General features: G+C 35.6%; 1 protein-coding gene across 1 annotated transcript in view; it reads left to right on the top strand.

Moving 5' to 3' along the window:
• Nucleotides 1-8,207: 8,207 nt before the first annotated feature.
• The window catches only part of LOC308685387 (uncharacterized protein), an 86,663-nt gene continuing 79,142 nt past the window's right edge, over nt 8,208-15,728 (top strand). The window contains exon 1 of the mRNA XM_081357096.1: nt 8,208-8,410. The gene's annotated coding sequence lies outside the window, so the exon portion shown is untranslated. The remainder of the gene's footprint in view (nt 8,411-15,728) is intronic.

Below are 15,728 nucleotides of genomic sequence, written 5' to 3'. Positions count from 1 at the left end.
GACGTCTACCCCCGACTAAGCTCAATATACAGTAGTTAGGCTATCGCATTTTCAATGAAACATTAAAATAAATGCAATATGATCACATAATATAGAGGAGTAAAATAAATGTAATAAACATAAAGAATACGTCATACAAAAATTGTGTTTTATTAAAAGTTAATCAGAAACAGTGAATTGCTTACTGTTCAAAATGAAAACAAGGTTGTCAAACATTGACTTGAGTGTCCAAATACTTTTTGGTGCCACTTTAGCAAACATATATTCATGTGTATGCGCTGTCTATAACTTTTTTTGTTAAGAGGAGCTATAAATGAGATTTTTACAAACAACTGTAACTTCCTCTTGTCTCCTGCTGCCATTAGAGTGTGTAATACAAGATGATAATACTGGTCAAGACTAGACCTCATTATAAGCCCCTACTTATCCAGCCCAAGGCATTTGATCTGACCATGCCAGACGCAAGACATCCTGCTCACTGCATGCAAATTGAAGTATTTTATATAGAACAGTAATGTATTTGAGCATGTTATATACTGATATTATGAATATGAAAATAAGGCAGCTTTAAAGGGATACTTCACCGATTAGCATTAAGCTTTGTATCAGTAGAAACCTGGTAGTATTTTCGAATGACCGTGCTTCCCTCCCTCATGTCCCCCTGAGACGAGAGATTTCTGTATTGTGTGTCTGGAAAAAAACCTCCAATGACCTAAAAATCTTCATTTTGCGTCATTGGAGACATTTTTGGCCAGAGGCTAGAGACTACTACCATAGGAGCTAGTTCTGAATGTTTTCAACCTGCCCATAGGGGGATCTCACGATAAAACAGCATCTTTTCAGTTTCGAGTCAACTAGTAGCCTAGTTGTATCATTTTTTCCGATACTGCCCTCTGTAAGTGGTAGGCGTGGCTTGGGAGTGGCATCGTAGGGCAGCGAAGCAAGTGCATTCTGGGAGTTGTTGTCTTTCATCCACATGAGCCAAAAATAAATGTTCTCAGTCTAGAAGGCACCAACTTCAAAAATAATTTCAAATTTCTACTACATAAATGACCCAATTTAAATACACATTCACCTTTCCAGCGGTGAAATATCCCTTTAATGACCATGCACACATGTTCCTGTGTGTGTGTGTCTGTTTAGCAAAGGACCAAAATGTGACACTGTGCAAAATGTGTACATACTATAAAGACGGAATGCTTTTCTTGTGCCCGGACATGTGCCATATTTTCTCCTGCTTTCCAAGTGAGAGCTATGATTTAATCCAGCTTAAAACCAGACGAATTTTATTCATTCCCAGAAGGCCAGATTAAATTTGGAGGGTGATGAACACCCTCTTCTAGATGAAATAATCAAATGCTAGGAGTATAATAAACAAGAGCAATCAATAATAAAGAACAATAACGAGCAAATCAGTTAATTGTACAAAGAAAATGTAAAAAAATTAAAAATTAAAATGTTTGCAAAGAAAATGTATGCTTTTATTAATACAGTAAATACAACCCGTGCATCCCTTAACACTGACAATGGTCCCTTGCGAAAACATTAAAAGCAGTTGAAAAGAGATTACTGAGTGAATCCATTTACATTCACTGAGTATCCTGTCTCGGCCTGGTCATCGTGATCTGACGGTCCCAGATGGGCATTACGTAACTTCAGACATGTACTGTGACCAAATAAGCTAAAACAAATGTTCTAGCAAATGCATTAAGTCTGCAGGGACTGTTATGGGAACAGATCATGATATTCATCCTTTTACATGCATGTTCTATTGTTTTAATGTGCATATAAAACTGGTGTGCGCATGCACAGTATATATATACACATGTCCTGGTGCATTATTGAAATGATTATGAATAGATGACATGAAAGTAAGCAGTGACAACAGTTTCCTACACTCTGACATGCTATTCTGCATCTAAAACTACTACTAATAATACAAAAACTTCACATTTCATTTAAAGAATGAACCAACACTACAGTACTAGATTATGATCTGACATCCGAAAGCTAAACTAAAAGCAATAAAAGTGTTTATAGAGAATCTTCACACTTAAATTCATTGGTGACATCCTCTGCTTCAGGTGATATATCTATATATGGCTGAATGTGCACATGGTGTGGGCGGGTCTTTAGTGATGTCACTGGGAGGAGACGCCAGCTAATGGAGGGCAAGTCTGAAGGGCACGCATGTCACCTGTAAAACTACAGAGAAGCCTCTGGACAATGACAATTATGCACCTTTATTTCTGTATCAACATACTTTCTATATAATAATTTGGATATGTTTGGACATTTTAATTATTTGTGGTCATTATTTGCCAATGATGTTTATTAAATATATTTTTTAAAACAACAGGTGAATAATATTTAAAACTTGATTATTAATTATTCCTTATTTTCTAGATACATGTATGCTTACTAAAAATCACTCTAAAGCCTCACATTTGGATCATATTTCCTTTTTTCTTTTTCTTTTTTAGAAGAAAATTACAAAATGTTATAATATATAATGGTATAGCAGACTTAAAGAAAATTTAAGGGGAAGTATATTTTTTTTCAGTAGTTATTTTCTTTTTAGAGCTGTTGTCATTTTATGATTATATCCTCATTGGTGGACACATAGGACCTAAAATGTCAATGGCTAAAAGTCAATAAACAATCTGTTGTACATAACGAAAGGCGACATGTCATGATGTAGGGTGGTACTTTTTCATCAGCTTTATAGATCTGCAAAATACTAGCACTTTCAAAGTGTAAATCCAATCTCTGTTTATGGTTATCATTTCACAATTGTGATCGAAACGGGCAAAGTCAAATATTGTGATCTGTCATTTTTTTGTAGGACTACAGACATTTAAAGTTGAATGTAAAGCATTCACTAAATGCAATCCTCTTTCAGGTATAATTTAAAAGCAGTTTTAAAATACCTTAATGTTTAAATTAAATGAAATAAAATTGACTTACCAGAATTATTTTTCCTTGTATGTATTATGCCGTTCGATATAAATTACTAAAAAATCCAAAGGAAAATCCTGGCAGAGTTTCAGAAGGCAAGCCCTACATGTCACCTTAACAGGAGTCTGATGGGCAGACCAGGGGATTATGGGTCGACCTCATGATCAGCGCCTCCGGCTCATCCAGATGGAATCTCCCTACGCTTGATGCTGCCAGACCAAATGGTAGAGTCCACATCCAGTTTAATGAACACATGCTGCAACAATAGACCAAATACTGTTACAATGCATAGTGATTGAAAAGATGACCCCCTTCAATTAGTTTTTACTTAGATATAGTTCAATTTATTGCAATTAAATTGCCAGATTTTAGCCTTCACGGCCTGAAATGTTTGCTTCCCCCAAAGTGCAATATCTTTCAAAACTCTTTTTGTAAAGTCAGCATTAAACAGAAGTTGCGATAGTCTTTTCTTCCCCATTGTGACGTATATCCGAGTGAAACGCTTTTCGAACAACAAAAAAAATGTTGGGCGGGACATGATTTTGTCCATCAGGAATTGATTGGATGGTTGTGGTTTGCTATTGGTCGATCTCATGTGAGTGACAGGTTGTCCCGCCCTCGCGCCAGTAAATATCATGTTGCAAGTGGGAGGGGGACGTTATTTTGGTTAAAGATTATGAAGGCACATGAATTATGATAATAATGATGTGCACAGATTTATATTAAATAATGCAATATTCCATAAAAAATAAGAATAGTCAATATGTTCTTTCAGGACACACAGAAGGACGCTGACATTTCCTTCTCAAACTGACCTCAACGACACATTACGGCTTAACTAGCTGAAGTAAAATGCTCGTTTCCGGCTACGCACGGAGTTAGTTTGTACGGCCTGCTATGGGACAGTATTATAGTGGGTAGATGTCTTGCACACAGTAAAGCTGCCTAATCCCACAGCCAGTAATTCTGCTGCAAAGAGGATTAGCTCCACCCCAACAGAACCATTGGCTATTTTTAGATCACATATATTCCCTGTGTTTTCTCCACTCGCTCCGCCTCTTTACTTTCCCACATCTAAACTTCCCTAGTGGGCAAAAACCAGCTTCACCGCCACAAATCCTTGGTTTTAACACGACTACCTTGTCGGGTGGCAGACCACTTTTAATCAATGTCCGGTCTTAACCAATCAATACATATAGTTTTACTAAAATGCTGTTTTGTTTTTGTGCCATTGAATATAAGGCTGCCATTTTGGGGCAATGAAACTGCATTAGCCAACTGTTCGCTAGCTACATTAGACCAAATACTCATGTAGGCCTATACCGTAGCATAACTTCGTAAATTAACTTATGAATCACAGGTATTTCCTTTAAAAATCCTGATTAAAATCTTGGAAACCAGTATACAATGAATTTAAATAATCTTCTTGGATTGTGTGGCCAAATTTCATAGAAATTTCTGTCATTTTGTAATTAACAATAACAACAAAACACACACACACACACACACACACACACACACACACACACACACACACACACACATATATATATATATATATATATATATATATAATAGGGGTCAACTGTATCTAAATTATGTCAGGAATTAAGAAACATATCTTCCACTGAATGACAGAGCATTCAACCCTTTGTTGTGGTGTCAGATAAAGTCAGTCAGTCTTGTTCTGTCGATCTTGTTTTCCAAAGGCCAGAAGTCTGCTAGCATAATCCCACATATTATTAAGAGAATGGTGGTGGGAAGGAAAGACGGTCACGGTAAAGCACACACAACCAAACTGACCCTATCAAAACCTTCAAAGCTGATTGGAGCGTGACTGCAGTTCCAGTCACCTGACTGACAGACACGAAAGCCTCTAAATGCGTAGGCCTAATAAGTAGCCTACCTGATAAACCCAAGTATTTGATTTCTTAAGATAATGCTTGCGTAATGATAAACATTCGCAGTTATGATGCATTGAAATGCCACTGATAGGAAAATTCTTAAAGCTTTGTGAAACTGACTTGATCCTCAAATCTACTCTATAGTGAAAGATAAAGTCGCCATCTAGTGTTTGTTGGAGGAAGAACAATAGCAACTAAGGAATGAAATATTAGCTTACTATTTATTGAACATTATGCATTATACAACCTACTATACAGCCTGAAAAAAATGCATCACAATTTCCACAAAAATATTAAACTACACATCTCAAAATATTTAAAAATTAAAATTCAAATCAGCATATTAGAATGATTTCTAACAGATCATTTGACACTGAAGACTGGAGTGACGATGCTGAAAATTCAGGAACAAAATACATTTTAAAAGATATTCAAATGGATTTTTAAAAATGTAATAATATTTCACAGTATTACTGTTTTTACTGTAATAAATGCAGCCTTGGTGAGTATAAGAAACTTACAGACCCCAATAAAATAAATAAATATATAAATGAATTAGTAAATGTTCAAAGATCAAAGCATAATTTTCAAAAGAGAGCAATATCACAGAATATAGATATTGAGCATAGAGATAAAAAAATAGACTCATGCTTTATCTTTACATTGATTTTGTATTTAATACTAAATAGAGTTAAATCGGTCAAATATTAATATTATATTAATATAAGTTCAGCATCCTTATAGCATTGTGTATTATATCAGTACTGAGTAAATGGGACATACATTCTGAAAATGACTTTCGACAATTTACAATAGATTAAATCTGTTTAGTTGTTTAATAGTATGAAGCCTAGATATGCCCGGTTTCACAGACCAGGCTTAAACCTAGTCCCAGACTAAAATGCATGTTTGAGCTGTCTGAACTGAAAGCAACTTGATAAAATATGATTTTATCATTTATTATCATGTCTCAAGATGCACACCAGTATTTTTTTTTCCTTCTTCTAATTCACGTTTATAAAAGCTAAAAATCCATGAACTAAGGCCTAGTCCTCCTGTCTGTGAAACCAGGCCTTTATCTATAACCAAGAATTTATTTTAAAATCTTCAGAAGAGGAAAACACAACAATTTCCTTGACCACCATAAAACTTCCCCAACTAAGCATGAATCAACTTTGACATAGCTGACAGCCCACCCTGTCACCGCAAGCCCTTCAACGTACAAAACAGCTTTTGTGACGGAACAAAACTGGCAATGTACTTCATTGTGTCAAGCTTGTTTCCCATCTCTCTTCATTGGTGTCCAACTGGGAACGACGGATTGCAGACGGCATATTGAAATTCACTTCACGTTTTCCCCTACGCTGGCTGCTATCGCGAATGCGTTGAAGTGCAACTCAGCGTGACACAGAGAGAAGAGCCTTTTCTTTCACTATTTCCTTATTTATCTAACAGCAGAACTCTGCTGGGGGGAGAGAATGGCGGCCCGGGACTTTCTGAATACACTGAGACAGTTCACTGGGGATCATGAAGCTCATTATTCAGAGACCCTTGAACTTCCATTCACAACACACACAAGCAGCGCTTCACAATAAATATGCAAATGATGTGTTTCGGAAATATTATTTGTTTTCAAAGGGTTAATAGTGTCATATGTATCACACTAAACTTTTTCATCTGGACTGGCTTGTTAGACTGTCATTGTTCCAGTGCAAAGAAGAGCTGGATGGATATTTTGGATGCTTTGATCAACTTTTTGATGCTAAAGACCCCCCAAATACAACCCTGTAAATAAATACAAAGGCAGCTTTATATTTTATTGTGTATAAATCCATGCAGCATGAGGAAAATATTAAATTATGAAATAAAGTTGTTTCCAAAATTAAACATTTGGCTTTTACATTGTCATTTTACTAAAACAAATGGTTAAAATATTATTTGGATTTATTTTAAACGTTTAATTAAGGTGACAATGTAAGTGAGATTAATACTTAGCCTATATGTTATGAAAAATATGTTAAAAATAACAAATTATGAGAATAATAAAAAATATAAAATAATAGCATCAGTGTCTTTATAAAGGACAATGGAATAAATCTAGCGAATGTGAATGTAAAATAAATAAAATAATAATATTAAATAAAAAAAAATAGCCTATCTTAAGTGCACACATTAATTATGGTAGCCCTAAAATGCATTTAAAAAATAATAATACAATTAATTAATAAAAAAACCCTCAAATTTCATTCAAAATAGTTTAATGGGGAACATTATTATCGTATTACAATATGATCGACTGTTTCCCTCTTATAGCTTAAAGGGATAGTTCACCCACAATTTTTTAATTCTGTCATCATTTACTCACCCTCAAATTGTTCCAAACTTGTATGAGTTTCTTTATTCTTTTGAACACAAAAGAAGATATTTTAAAGATTGTTGTAGACAGTTGACTGTTGACAGACAGTTGACAGTAGTCATTGACTTCCATATATTTTCCCCTACAACTGTCTGGTTACCAACATTTTTTTTTATTTTTATATCTTCTTTTGTGTTCAACAGAAGAAAGAAACTCGTACAGGTTTGGAACAACTTGAGGGCGAGTATTTGATGACAGAATTGTACTTTTTGGCTGAACTATCCCTTTAAAATGAAATCATCTCGAGTTTTTGGAATGCAGTCTATTTACTTACCGATAGGGGGTGGCACAACAAACTATAAAACACCAGAAATCTTATTGAAAATATTCAGTTTTAACATTCTTAAACAAAAAAGTATGATCAGTAATATAGTCTTAATTTATCCTGCATTAGAAATCAAACTACTTAAATGTCTCTAGTAGAGACGCACATCAAACTGATATTTGGTTTTATTCACGAAGAACTTAGAAGGGCGTGGCTTAGACGGCCCGGAGGTTGTCTTTGATTGGTCAAGGTACGATGGGTCTAAATACTAATTTTTCTATTTAAATTATTTACTATGTATTTTCAATTCAATTAGTATAAATGTATCTTAGTCTCATTACTCATGTATAAATTATTATCCACACCCGTTTCGACGCAGTCCATAGACATTGATGTCACCTGATACCTGATCATTTTTTCAGCGCTGGTCAAGATGGACCAATCATATTCGTTTGTGATTACAGAATAATGTGTTATTTAATGACAATTCTATAGAGATTACTGCAGCGGATTTCGGTTTGATTGTCAGGTACTATTCCTTATAAATAGCAGATATAAATGATTAAACTTTTAGTGAACAAACACAAGTAGTAAGGAAAAAAACGACCCTTAGATTTCAATGTGTCCCAATGGTAGATTCGGGTTTCTGGGCCACCACCTGGAAGAAGAAGAAGAAAAAAAAAAACTGATAGGAAAGTTGTTGGTCATCAACATTTACCTCCCACTGGTTAAAGATCACGGTTAATATGTTTCCTCAAAGAGTATAATGAAACACAGATTTCATCTGACCTGTTTCCAGTTTATTTGTAGTTTGTGTCCTCGTGCGTTCATAAGGGAAACTACGGCGGTAGACGTGTTTAGTTAGAGGTAAGTGCTTTATTTCATGTGTACTTGGAGAAATATAGAGGCGTGTGTGTGTGAATGTGCTTGACAGCTTGTTTAGTTGTACTTTATGGATACACCTGACGTGTAATATTATGGACGTGCTATTAACACGTCAAACAACAAAACAGGGTTTATATTCTCATGGTTAAGGCGAGGCTTATTTAATATAAGGCTTAATTAGACTTAATTTCGTTAGAAAGTCAACAGGTGCACAAACCGACCATTGTATTTAAACACATCATAGCAAGAAGTCTCCCAATCAACAATTTACCCCTTACAGATTGAATCAGTTTTTCTTTCTGTTTTATTCTTATTTTTGTCTAAATTTAGTTTTTAATGCTCTTTAATAACAGCAACATCTAAAACTTAGGCTTAAATTTCAAGGAAGTTAGTCAGTTAGCTTCTTTGCTTTTTTATTTGACTATATCCACTGAGTGTTTTATGCTTTACTTCAGAATTTTAAGGGTTCACCCAAAAATGAATAGCCTATTATCCCATAATTTACTCACCCCCAAGCATCCTATGTGTATATGACTTTCTTATTTCAGCCCAAATCAATCGGAGTTCTATTAAAAAATAGCGTTATGGGAGTGAATGGTAGCGTACCATTTTTTTTTTATAAATAGGGGTGTAACGATTCATCATTATATCGATACATCGCGATGTATAGGCCTAAAATGCCACGATTTATCGTTGACGTTAACGATATGATTCGCGATAAAGAGTTAGTTTGATCCAAGTCTCAGCTTATACTGTATTTATAAGGTATAATCACCCAAATATGTAAATTCTTTCATCATGTACTCACCCTCATGTCAAACCTATGAAATGTCATTCAACTTCCAAACAAAAAGGAAGATATTTCTGTCCCTTCATTTAAATGATGTTTTTTTTTTTTTTTTTTTTCATTTTTGGTTGAACTACTATCCCTTTAAGGTATTGTGTAATATACTAAGTTCATCTTTACCATTTTTAAATCCTTGTTAGAAGCTTTCAGTGCAACACAGAATATCTCCCCATTTAAAGTACTATTATCTATTTAGATTATTTATTTATTTAGCTCATGTATTGTACTATCAGAAAATAATTGCTTTAATTTGAGCTTAACATGTTAAATTCAAGTCATATGATACAACTAATCCACAACATTAAACCTTCTCCTTAAAGATTATTGTAGTTTCTCAATCTCTAGTGGATTGGCCAATTGATCATTTGTATCAGTTAGTTGTGTTTGTTCTTTTTATTGTTTCTTGGCATGTTTCCCTCTTTGTGACATCAGTAAGGCAATACAGGTAAATACTGACCCATAAAAAGGGTGACCTTTCCCTCAGGGAGTAAAGCAGGAGGAACAAACCGCAATGACAGCAGGTTTTGAGAGCATCAGGTAGGAGAACATTAACCAGACAGGCATCAGACGGCACCGCGAAGAGCAGTGGCCTCTGTTACTCAAGTGCTCTTGGAAACAGACACCTGAGCCACAGCCTCCTCATCCTCCCCCACCCATGACATCACACGCCTCTTATCTGCTGCCAAACACAAAGCCGCATTTAGCTCGCAGTAATCAGCGCTGTGACCTAACCTGCCATGCACTGGAGATGCATGAAGATTCAGGTGTGCTTTTTGGTACGTTTGATTCACCTAATATTTTGAAATAATGGATCTATGAGCTCCGCTGGATTCAGCGTTTAGTTCTCAAGACCTGAGGTAAGATGTCATCCAAGGAGTTTGTTAAAATGTGAGGAACTAAAGGAGAAGATCATATAAAATATAGCCTATGTATTAAAAACCTGAGCCAATGAAAGAGCAAACTGAGCTCTGTAACTGGCAGTAGACAGTTTTAGATTTGTTTTTTTCTGTAGTTTAAATGTTTTAGGTTTTTAACTGATCTTTAAAGTTACGTCATACTGTCATATGTCAGATGAAGTGCAAAGTGTTACCTATAGGAGGGAGCCTACAGGCTAGAACTACTTTCAAAAGTTTGGGGTCATTTAGACATTTTCATTTTGTTATTCCATGCTCACCAATGCAGATTTTTTTTTTAAATACTGTAACATTTGTGGAATATTATTACAATATAAAATAACTGTTTTCTACTTGATTCTATTATAAAAGGAAATTTATTCCTCTGATAGTAAAACTTTTTTTCATCGGCATCATTACTCCAGGCTTCAGTGTCACATGAACTTTCAGAAATCATTCAAATATGCTGATTTGGTGCTCAAGAACGACTTGAGATTCTTTGTTTAATTGAAAGTTCAAAAGAACAGCATTTTTAAAAATAAAAATGTAACACAAAGGTCACTTTTGATCAATCTGATGCATCATTGCTGAATGAAATTATACATTTTCTTAAAGGGTTAGTTCACCTTTTACTCACCCTCATGTCCTTCCAAACCTGTAAGACTTTCGTTCATCTTTGGAACACAAATGAAGATCTTTTTGATGAAATCTGAAAGCTTTCTGTCCCTCCATTGACAGCTATGCAACTACCACTTTGGCGCTTTAAAAAGTTCATAGACTAATCCATATGAATTGAGCAGTTTAGTTAAAATTTTCTGAAGAGACATGATCACTTTATATGATGAACAGATTGAATTTAAGCTTTTATTCACATATAACCATTCATCAACTCAAACTGAAGCTCAAGCATGTTTGCTTGATGTGCGAGAACCAATGAGGTTCATTCTCGTGAGTTACACAGCACGTTTGAGCTTCAGCAAGAACCAATGAGGTTCATTCTCGTGTTATGCAGCACGTTTGAGCTTCAGCAAGAACCAATGAGGTTCATTCTTGTGTTACGCAGCACGTTTGAGCTTCAGCAAGAACCAATGAGGTTCATTCTCATGTTACGCAGCACGTTTGAGCTTCAGCAAGAACCAATGAGGTTCATTCTCATGTTACGCAGCACGTTTGAGCTTCAGCAAGAACCAATGAGGTTCATTCTCGCGCTTCAAGCAGGTTCGGAGCTTCTGTTTATGTTCGCTGATCAATGTTTATATGTGCATAAATGCCTAAATTAAATCTGTTCATCATATAAAGCGATCGAGTTTCTTCAGAAAATGTGGACTAAACCATTCAATTCATATAGATTAGTTTTACAATCTCTTTATGAACTTTCATCGACTTGAGGGTAAGTAAATAATGGGAGAATTTTCATTGTTGGGGGAACTAACCCTTTAAAAAAACATACTGATCCCAAACTTTTGAACAGTAAGTGTATGAGGAATAATAGTGGTACTTGTCTTGGCAGGTAGAGATCTGATTCAAACAGATTTCAGTGGTTAGATAGATTGATATTTTAGAGATAAATATGCTGCGGTTTCCCCGCCGTAACTCTTGGATAGTATGGTTTTGGATAGAATGGTGGCCCTCACGCTTTGAAGTGTCAGTCATTGTTGCTATGGAGATTCAAACAAAGCAAGTAGTTAAACATCAAGCTCCACCTCCACACCTTTCAGCTGTGACCCTCCCCCAAAACACACACATAAAGGCTCACTCACTCAAGCATTACTAATGCGGCTCTCTGGAGAATTATATAGACTATAAACAGTCACAAATTCGGAGGATCATCGTCATTCTTTTGAACTGCAGTACATCAGGAACCACTTCAAAACGTGCATTGATCAGAAGGTGTGGTCTTCTCAGGTCAGAGTAATAAAATAAGATTTATGTTTCAAATTACATTTAATAACATTCAGTTTCCACACCCTGAAGGACATTTTATACTTTTGCATTCGTGACATAGGTTTGTTGTTGACATAATATTGTTCTAATGAGATTGACAAATCTTTGATAATTTTCGTTTTATTTAGCTAAGCTATATTTATTTTAATGTGTATAAAGACTGATCTTGCCAAGTTTTTTCTAACAGGATGCTCTGCCTTTCCCGACAGTATCGTCATGATCAGGTGTCAGTAAGGGACACCAGTATCAAGTCACGATTGAGTGCTGCTGTTCCATGTGCTTGAACACTGTCACACCACAACAAACAGTGGTATTTACCTGATGTTGTGCAGTTTTCAAAATTGCATGATCACGTAATTGGCGAGGGATCGCATTGAACTTAGTCATATGGTGTATGTTTCAGTGCATCCTTAGTTTTATCATTCCAAATAATGCCTAAAACCCACAAAGTTATATCCTACCCATTCTAAGCCTATTTGGCTATTCACACTCTGGGCCGTATGGCCAATATTTTAATATCATGGTAACTGTATGCAATATCACAACACTTTACAAATGCATAGTAATGCACTGAAATTTCAGCAACTAAAAATAGTCATCTGAAACGGCAAAAAACATTTTGGAAGGCCGAAATCATTGGTCAGAACAGTGATGCTTAATTTAAGCACTTTAAGCATCTATTTCATGTACACAATGTGGATAAGCTACAATAGGTAAACGTTATCAGAGTGGACGCACTTCACTCTGACCAAAAATAATGCTAAAGTAGCAATATATGATATGATGCTGCGTTCACAGCAATTTGGTATTGCGGTACTTTTGGCTATGTTCACATCACTGTCACTCCAAATCTTGATTATTTGTATATCCGATTGGAGTCTGATCTGACATTTTATTTGAATGTCCACATTGTGTATCGCAACTGTTCAGATCTGTTTTGTGTGTCCCTTGCCGCTCTTTTGTTTTTTGGAATATCTGCAATGGTTTTTATGGCAATGATGTTGCATTGGTAGGTATACGCTAAAAAAACAACAACAACAACCGCAACATAGAGGGTTTGCAGTTCAGATGTTGTCTTATTTCCAACATGACAATGTGCAGCCGCCATGTTGGACTAGGCAGTGGCAGAAACGTAAGAAGCTGGTATGTGGCTTTATTTGTGTCTCAAAACATGCATCCTTTTAATTGTCATTTTCTGCTTGTCTGGCACTTTGCAACAACACAACCTCGTTTCTGAAGCGACTTTCAGCATGTTTCCTATAACAATGTCTGACGTTTATGTTTAATGTGACATGAGAAAGTCACATAAACCACAAGAAATCCGATCAGAGCAGTCAGACTTAAACGGATTTCCAGAAATGCGATTGGAATAGGATTTCAAACCACAAATGAATGTAGCTCGAAACATTTAGTGTGTTTTTTTGTGTGTGTTGCTATTCATATTTGCTAATCTGAACGGATTTCAATCCGATAGGCACAACAGTTGGATTTGCACTAACAGTCTGAACGTAGACTTAGATGTCATACACCGATCGGTCTGCACAGCTCCGCTTCAAGTCAAACATACCTTAAATCCGCAGTGGTAAGTTGGTACAACGGCCATCATATCTCTCAGAAAATTTACTTACACGTGGATAAAAGTAATTTCAAGTTCTACAAGCACGTGAAGGCTTTTTACAGTTCAGAATTGTTACGGTATTAGGACATGGCGAAAACACTAAAATTTGTTCAACAGAAATGTTGAGAGGTGTCTTGTTTCCAAAAAACTTTACCACAACTGCTTTAATTTATCGACAGCATGGCCAGCATACTGAGTTCAATTACACACATTTAATCAATACGTAAATATTTTTTACTTTATTTTTGGTTTGTTTTTCGGCTAAATGAAAATAGTAATTTTGGTTTCATGCTTTCGTTATAAAAAATCTTTTCAGTTCATCACTACAAATACAGTACTTAACCGTACTTCACCATGCTTTACAACGCCACTTAGCTGTTACAAATTCACTGTTAACCATGGCTTCTTTGGGATTATTGCTTTATTAATAGCCAGTGGCCGTGCTGCTTGAAGTGAGTTTTTCAAAATCTGCAATGTGTATACATGGTATAAATTGTATAGCAGAATCTCAATTTTGTTGTATTCAATTATTTGCATTTAGCATTATTTTCCCAGTTGTCTACAATCCTATGCTGGTCAAACCTATTTTTGGGATTGAACCCAGCAACTGAGAACCACTGTTATATCATATCAGAATCCACTAGTGTTTATAATAATTTATATTCATCCAACTATCTAGAATTATTTTTGGAGTCTCATACATGTATAGTGTGGTCTCTTGTATGAAATTACATAATTTCTCTGCTTTGTTTAAAAAAGACATGTAAAACAAAAAATGCTTTATTTTGTGTCAGCAAAACAAAAGCAGCTGCTACTTCAGCTATATTTTAGACTTCCGCTAATTAAATCTTCACACCTGAGGCACTAATGCAGCCCTGATTATTTCTACACCTAAGGCCAGTACCTGGACACGTTATTGCCTGTTTTAAACATTGCCTGTGCTATATTTGCCCCACAAAAGTCCAGTAGAAAATTGCACAATGCTGATCACTTTGAGGGTTATGCAAAAATCAAAGGCCCCATAATTTTCCTGTGGCCTCCATTTAGAGTCTTGACACATGATAGTTATCTCATAATTCAGATAAGCTGCCCCGATTATTAGGTTAGATCAGATTATTATAATTTGTCATTTTGCAGTCGCTTGTAAATCGAAAAGGCCTTAAAGACGTTAATTGCAGGGTCCTCATTGATCATCACGCGATCAAGTCCCTCACTCGAGGGTGAAACGTGCTGGCTTTTCTCAGTAATTATCTAGTGCTCAAACTTGGTATTTAACTTTATTATTATTTGCAGTACAAGGCCAGTTACTCTACTATTCAAAAGTTTAGGCTTGAAAATTCTTTGAAATGTTTTTGAAAGGATTGCCAGAAATCATTTGTAATGTAAATGTCTTCCCTGTCAGTTTTGATTAATTTAATGTATGTATCCATGCTAAATTAAATGTATTAATGAACCCCAAATTTTGAACAGTACTGCATTTAACCACAAAAAAACACCATACATCAGATGCATAAGAAATGTCCATGAACCTAGTGGTTGCTCATGAATTGATTCTTTCAGTTATCAATACAGATCTTTTACCCTGTTTACTCTTGGTATTAACATTGGCCATTGGTGATCCAGTGACAAGTGGTCAGTCAGCCGAGACGGATTGCACCAGCTAGTAGCATCTCAAATGCTTTCTGACAACTTGTGATGTGATTTTGTATGAGCGAGTCTCTGATTTTGGGCTTGGATATTGTGCATCATTTATACTTATAGTGTATATTTAACCCTTCTGCAGGATGCAAGACGGGCATTTTGACATATTTTGTGTATATTTGATCGTTTAAGTGCAGTAAGCCACTCATGTTGGTGCTCGCGACTCACAAGCTGTTTGAGAGGCGGCTTTATGTGTGCCCTACTTGCATAGATCAGTGGTGCGCGCGCTTTTGGTGTGAGCTCGAAATCTATGAGAATTAGTAAACTTACACGCAATATAATTACAAGCACTATTTA

Source organism: Scardinius erythrophthalmus (assembly GCF_964197995.2).
Source record: "Scardinius erythrophthalmus genome assembly, chromosome: 2".
NCBI classification, from domain to species: domain Eukaryota; kingdom Metazoa; phylum Chordata; class Actinopteri; order Cypriniformes; family Leuciscidae; genus Scardinius; species Scardinius erythrophthalmus.
Note: the sequence above shows the minus strand (reverse complement) of the source record. Positions and strands in the feature narration are given on the sequence as shown.